Below are 7,183 nucleotides of genomic sequence, written 5' to 3'. Positions count from 1 at the left end.
TTAAAAATTTATAAAATATATACATGTATATTTATATATATATATATTGGGGGGAGGTTTACAGAGGTGCTCAATAAATGTGGAGTGAATAAAATGAGCACTAACTACAGGAGTGGCAAGGCCACACTCATGTTTGATAACGGATCGCTGTTTCTCCAGGGTTGAAAATGGGAGGTTGGTTAGAAGAGAAAGGTCGGTTAGAACGCCAGTGTGGAAGGAACGACAGACATGGTGAGGACAGGGGTATATATGTGACGTGCTGTAGTTGGCAGAATTCTAAGGCTGCCCTTCTCTTGTGCAATCCCTTCCCCACCGAGTGTGGGTAGGAGCCTATTATATGATCATACATCACTTCCTTGATTATGTTGCCTTCTGTTGGTAAAACAGAGTATTGGGGTGAGGTAGGTTTCAGCTGATTACACAAGCCCTTTAAATGCAGAGGTGTTTGCCCAGCTGGTAGCAGAAGGAAAAGTTAGAAATAGTTGAAGTATAAGGGACTCCAGGTGCCTCTGGTGGTTTGGGGAGGGGAGGGGCCGTGTGAGAAAGCGTTTGGGTGGCCTCTGGGAGCAGAAAGTGATCTCTGGCTGACAGCCAGCAAGGAACTGGGAACCTCAGTCCTACAGCCACTGGAACAGAATTGATGAAGCAAACTGAAGGAGCCTGGAAATGAATCCTTTCTGAACATTCCGGATAACAACAGCCCAGCCTCGCAGATACCCTGGGAGTGTCTTTGGGAAACAGCTTTGGGAGACCCATGGCAGAGACCGTAGCCATGCCATCCTGGATTTCTGCCCCATAGACCTGTGAGCTAAGAAGTGGGTGTTTTCAGCTGCTACATTGGTGTCATTTGTTTTGTAGCAGTAGCTGACTGATCTAGATCTGAAGCGAGCAGAAGGGGCCATACCTGGAGATGTGGTAGAACAGGGAAGGGAGGGGCGGGAGGTGGGCTCGTGTCATCTCCCGCCCAGTGTATTGCACCTGCGTTCTGCTGTGGTTGAGTACGTAGGGAGGGAGAGTCACAGCCTCGCTTCCCTACTCAGGGTGATCCACGCTTGGTGACCATGGCGTTGATGGTGGGCCCTTCCCAGATGGGTGTGGTACAGCTCTCAGCTCTCTCCAGGCATCACCTGTGTACAAATGTTCCTCCTGATATGCAGAGACATGTTCCTCATTAAAGCATCTGGATCCTGGAGGAAGACGAAGTGAATCAACACAAGACCTGCTTCTGGATCTATCTGGACTGGAGGTCCAGTTGCTCCGTCTAGTGTGATCTGGGGCAAATTTATAACACCGAGCCTCAGTGTCCTTATGCATAAACTAGGGCTACTAATGCATATTGTGCATCTTTGTTCAGAGAATTAACTGAATTAGAGATATGAAGCTCATTGTCCTGGGCCTGACATACAGCAGGTCCTCAAGAGAGGCTGTAAAACAAAGAAAGGAGAACTTGCAGCAGTTGATATAGAAAATATGTGTATGAGTCTGCTCAGGCTGCCCTAACACATTTGCCACAGCCTGGTGAGCTCAAACAGAAGACATTCCTGTCTCACAGTCTGGAGGCTGGGAGCCCAAGATCCAGGCATGGGCAGGACTGGATCCTCCTCAGGCCTCTCTCCTAGCCGTGTAGACTCACACTTGCTGTGTCCTCACATGATCATCCCTCTGTGCCTGTCTGTGTCCTAATCTCCTCTTCCTATAAGGACCCCAGTGATGTGGGATAAGTGCCCACCCTAGTGACTGCGTGTTGCCTTAATTAACTTATTTAAAGGTCCCATCTCCAGAAACCATCACTTCCAATTCCGAGACCCTGGGGCTTAGGATTTCAACATGTGAATTTGGGAGTTCAGCTCATAACAATATATGTAAATGCATTCTTTAAAAAAAAATAGGGATGATTAATAAGATAATGAGACCTTTAATAATTTGAAGGTAGTAAATCAATATAGATGATTATATTTATAGAGATCAAAGCTGAGCATTTCTTTCTNAGAAAATATGTGTATGAGTCTGCTCAGGCTGCCCTAACACATTTGCCACAGCCTGGTGAGCTCAAACAGAAGACATTCCTGTCTCACAGTCTGGAGGCTGGGAGCCCAAGATCCAGGCATGGGCAGGACTGGATCCTCCTCAGGCCTCTCTCCTAGCCGTGTAGACTCACACTTGCTGTGTCCTCACATGATCATCCCTCTGTGCCTGTCTGTGTCCTAATCTCCTCTTCCTATAAGGACCCCAGTGATGTGGGATAAGTGCCCACCCTAGTGACTGCGTGTTGCCTTAATTAACTTATTTAAAGGTCCCATCTCCAGAAACCATCACTTCCAATTCCGAGACCCTGGGGCTTAGGATTTCAACATGTGAATTTGGGAGTTCAGCTCATAACAATATATGTAAATGCATTCTTTAAAAAAAAAATAGGGATGATTAATAAGATAATGAGACCTTCAATAATTTGAAGGTAGTAAATCAATATAGATGATTATATTTATAGAGATCAAAGCCGAGCATTTCTTTCCTTAATATTTTCTTTAGTCTTACTCATGAAGCCATGATACACATTCAGGGACAAGCCAGGCTTTTCAGTTTGCTAATATTAAAGCCAGGATAACAAATCCTTCTCTTAATTTTTTGTGCCTTTGGTATAAATGGATGTAAAGGGGCTGCATTTTAGATAAACTGACCCATTTGTCAACCATGATGGAGTTAAGAATTTGAACACATCGCCTGGCGTTCAGAAGCATGCAGTAGAGCTCGGTTTGCAATGACCTTGGAGAAGCAGTCTTGCACACCTTTTCACAATCCTCGGGCTCTGCAGGGTAATTCTTAGAGTAACAGAGCTGTACCCTACACATTGGTCTGGCATAAATACCGCATGTCTTCTCATCTTTAAAATTTGATAGATCTTGGGGTGTGTGGGTAGTTCAGTCGGTTAAGTGTCTGCCTTCGGCTCAGGTCATGATCCCAGGGTCCTGGAATCGAGCCCTGTATCGGGCTCCCTGCTCAGCAGGGAGTCTGCTTCTCCCTCTGCTTGTGTGCGCTCTCTCTCTCTCTGTCTCTCTCTCTCAAATAAATAAAATCTTTAAAATAAAATCTGATAGATCTTTGGCTTTCAGATTAAATCTCATTCTACTTTGTGGGGCAATCCCAGATGAAAAAGGGTGCAATATGGATTTTTTTAAAGCCCTGTCCTANAGGGTCCTGGAATCGAGCCCTGTATCGGGCTCCCTGCTCAGCAGGGAGTCTGCTTCTCCCTCTGCTTGTGTGTGCTCTCTCTCTCTCTCTCTCTCTCTCAAATAAATAAAATCTTTAAAATAAAATCTGATAGATCTTTGGCTTTCAGATTAAGTCTCATTCTACTTTGTGGGGCAATCCCAGATGAAAAAGGGTGCAATATGGATTTTTTTAAAGCCCTGTCCTAAGTACAGGAAACAAGGACAGTGTTGTTTCTGACCAGGAAAAGGTAAGATGTTCCCTCATTACCTCGATAAACTGTTAGCAGTAGGTCACAGGCAGTGCCTCCTGTTACCAGCACTGGCAGCGGGAGCTGAAATGTCAGTGATGATGAAACGTTTCCATGGGGATCCTGCCCGGCTTCATGGATGTGGGCACATTCCTCACACCCACATTCAAGGATCCTGGGTGCTGGTGCTGGTGTGTGCTGCTGTGCCCCGGGGCCAGGCACGAGCTGCGTAGCTGCCTTCCGCAGCAGACTCTCCCACAAGCTCGCTGGATTTCAGTTAGGGGTGCTCACCTGCTTGAGCTCTGTGCTCATTTCCCAAACAGGTCCTGGCAGGATGCACAGGGAGTCTCAGCCAGAATCTATTTGGTTTCAATAAGACTCAGTAGCTGAGGCCTGCCCGGGTAAGGTTAGGTGTGCTAACTCAGTAGCTGAGGCCTGCGTGGGTAAGGTTAGGTGTGCTAACTCAGTAGCTGAGGCCTGCCCGGGTAAGGTTAGGTATGATAACTCAGCAGCTGAGGCCTGCGTGGGTAAGGTTAGTTGTGCTAACTCAGTAGCTGAGGCCTGCGTGGGTAAGGTTAGGTGTGCTAACTCAGTAGCTGAGGCCTGCGTGGGTAAGGTTAGGTGCTAACTCAGTAGCTGAGGCCTGCGTGGGTAAGGTTAGTTGTGCTAACTCAGTAGCTGAGGCCTGCGTGGCTAAGGTGTGCTAACTTGGCATGCTACTAGCACCTGAGCCACATCGGCTGTGCGAGGCCATCCTTACCTCCTGCAGCCCATCTGCAATGCTGTGTCACTCCTGCGGAGGTCACCTCTTCATCCAGAAAGCATACAGACCCATTCCCCCTTCCGTTCATCTTGTCTTTATAGGTGTTTGGTTGGCCATCCGTTGTTTATGCTCACAACAGTCACTGTGTATGCACTGCTTTGGGGATTGGATAGGTAACACGCATATTTCTGGTTTCGATGACTTTTCATAATCCCTTCCTAAATTGTTGTGCTTTAAGTCTTCTGTTTGACCAACACTGTGGCTTATGTCCTAGACACAGTTGTTTCCTTGCTTGTTTTCCTTTTGATCTGACCACCGTCAGTTAGGTGTAAGCACCCAGATAGACACAGGTTTGGGCAGTTTCTAATGCAACGTTCAAGAATTCAAAGTTCCTGCCTTCTGGGAACATCTATCTGAGCAAGACTGAGATTGCTACCCCTAGGTTAATGGTTCGGGAACTAACCAGGTGTGTTAGCCATCACACCCCAGGGCTCATCTCACCTCTCTGAGGGAGGTCTGACTCTTCTCCCTTTACAGACACCAAAGGCTGGGAGAACTACTGAAGCAATCTCTGTATCACACGCAGCAGAGCTGGGACACACACCCAGTTTCACCTGACCCCACGTTCAGTGTCTTTCCGTCAGCACTGCAGGAGGGAGGAGAGACCATCTAGAAACTATGCAGCTTTTTAGTGGGTTAGAAGACAAGGTACATTTCTTTTCGTGGTTCTCCTTCTCTCTCAATTCCATCGACACCCTCATTCAGGACTCCTTGCAGACATTGCCACATGTCCCCAGGGCAGAAAACTCACCCCTCCCTTGCCCAGTTGAGTACCAGTGCCTTGTGGGTGCGGTGGGTCATGAGAAAAATGAAGTAAACACTGCTTATTGCAGATTTTTTTCCGAGTCTGGCCTGTGCACCACCTGTGCTAGGCAGAATAATGCCCATTCTCTCCCCCAAAATGTATGTACAGCCTAATCTCTGAAACGGGGAGTATGTTGACTGCAGGATCAAAGGGACTTTGCCGATGTCATTATTAGCTAGGGAACTTGAGGTGGGAGGGGATCCTGCATGATTGAGCTGGGTCCGAGATGATCACAGGGATCCTTCTCAGAGGAGGGCAGAGGAAGATTTGACTACAGAAAAAGGTGTGTCAGAGTGGTACAGCATGAGAAGGCCTTTCCCAGTGGAGGCCAAAGATAAATACATGTGAGGACAGAAGCAAAGTCAGAAGACGCAACACTGTGCGCAGTGGAGATGCAGGACGAGGACTATCAGCTGAGGAATGTCAGAAGCCTCTAGAAGCTTGAAGAAGCACAGAAATAGATTCTCCCCTAGAGCCTCCGGGAGGAACACAGCCTTGCGAACACCTTGATTTTAGCCCGGTGAGGCTTTTGTCAGTTTTCTGGCCTCCAGAACCGAGAGAAGAAATTCACATTGTGATAGCAGCAGTAAGCCAGCACACCGCCACCATCAGATTACCTGATGTGGGGCTACAAATACACATCCCTGGGGCTCAGAGCTAAAGACTCAGAACTTTCTGGGGTGGAGCTCACGCATCTGCCTTCATAACCAGCACATATCAGGTAACTTCTGGCACCCTAAAATCTGAGAAGCATGGAGTGAGTGTATCTGTTGGCTGCTCTCCTGTGCATGATAAATTCATCCTTCACTTCCTCAGGAGATAAAGAGTTCTAAAAAATCTCTCTAGAAACTGTCCACCATCTTTTCTCTAAAACTGAAAAAAAAAAAAAGAAAAGAAAAGCAAAAGAAAAGAAAAGAAAAGAAAAGAAAAGAAAGGGAGGATACATTTTTCCTCCCATGTTTGAATCAGAGTTGGGTTTGAACGCAGTGTATTTGACTTGCAAAAGGAGCTGCCATTTCTTTTTGTCTTGGAAGGCATCGAATTACAAGCCGGGACCCAGGCAGCTGGGTCTCATGAGACCTGCAGACTCAATATTCTGGGTGTGAGTTAAGCCCGGCTGTGAAACAAATTGGGATGACTGTGTCAGTCTCCCTAAGGCCCCTGCCATCGTGGAGATCCCAACGCCAAACTGAACTTCAGAGATAAAGTTTGCAAGAGCAGCGCTGAGTTCCCCAGCTTGACATGTCAGTCATCACTAAGAATCAGACCTGCTCTGCATGACCTGTGTTATCATCACTTTTCAAAGTGCACCTCACCACCTGATACGGTTACTAGATAGGGATGCGCGGCTGACATTTCATCCTGACCCCAGCTTTGAGCAGGAATCGACGCGTGGAAGACTGCACACCTGACTTGCCAGATGATAAATGACTCCCTTCTTATTGTTGAGGCAAAAGCACCGAGTTATCCCTGAGATTTTTTTAGATTTAATGGGGAACAGCAAAGAGAGCCTTAGAGAGCAGCTCCGGGGTGGGGTATGATGGAGGTTATTTTAGTGCAGGTGTGGGCTCGAAGATTGGAGGAATGAAGGAGAGTTTAGTCTTTCTCCCTTCTCGTCTCTGTGTGTAGGTGTGGCAGGGCTTTCATTTTCAAAATAAGGATTTTTTTTCATGCAATTATATTCCTAAAAATAGTAGTATAAAACTCACTACTTACTTCACCAGAAGAAGTAAAGTTTAGCAAGGTGTTTCTGAAACTAATTTCCAAAGAATGCTGATGCCTCCATTGTGACATTACTGCATTTTCAGCAATGGTGTAAGGAATCAGTATTAGTCTGGCACCAGGAGTTGGATTTTTACAGGAATTGAATTTTTACCGGAATTAGATTTTTTATAGGAATTGGATTTTTACCCTCTCAGATACCATGTAATTTTTTAAATAGCTCTTTAGATGGTTCCACTGGAAATTCTTGCAGGTTTAGTATCTATTTATTAAAATTACATAATAATGGGCATGTAGGTCACAGGTTTCAGCCTTTAATTATTTTTTATTTTTTAAAGATTTTATTTATTTATTTGACAGAGATAGAGACAGCCAG

The 7,183-nt window shown here is 46.1% G+C and overlaps 1 long non-coding RNA gene across 1 annotated transcript; it reads left to right on the top strand.

Annotated features, from left to right (window-relative positions):
* Nucleotides 1–3,291: 3,291 nt before the first annotated feature.
* On the top strand, nt 3,292–6,010 carry LOC117797466. The gene is made up of 2 exons (XR_004622470.1): nt 3,292–4,073; nt 4,114–6,010. It is a non-coding gene; the product is annotated as an uncharacterized LOC117797466 (long non-coding RNA).
* The last annotated feature ends 1,173 nt before the right edge of the window (nt 6,011–7,183 follow it).

The sequence above is a fragment of the Ailuropoda melanoleuca genome, chromosome X, assembly GCF_002007445.2.
Source record: "Ailuropoda melanoleuca isolate Jingjing chromosome X, ASM200744v2, whole genome shotgun sequence".
Classification (NCBI taxonomy): domain Eukaryota; kingdom Metazoa; phylum Chordata; class Mammalia; order Carnivora; family Ursidae; genus Ailuropoda; species Ailuropoda melanoleuca.
This window is presented reverse-complemented; position numbering and strand designations above follow the sequence as displayed.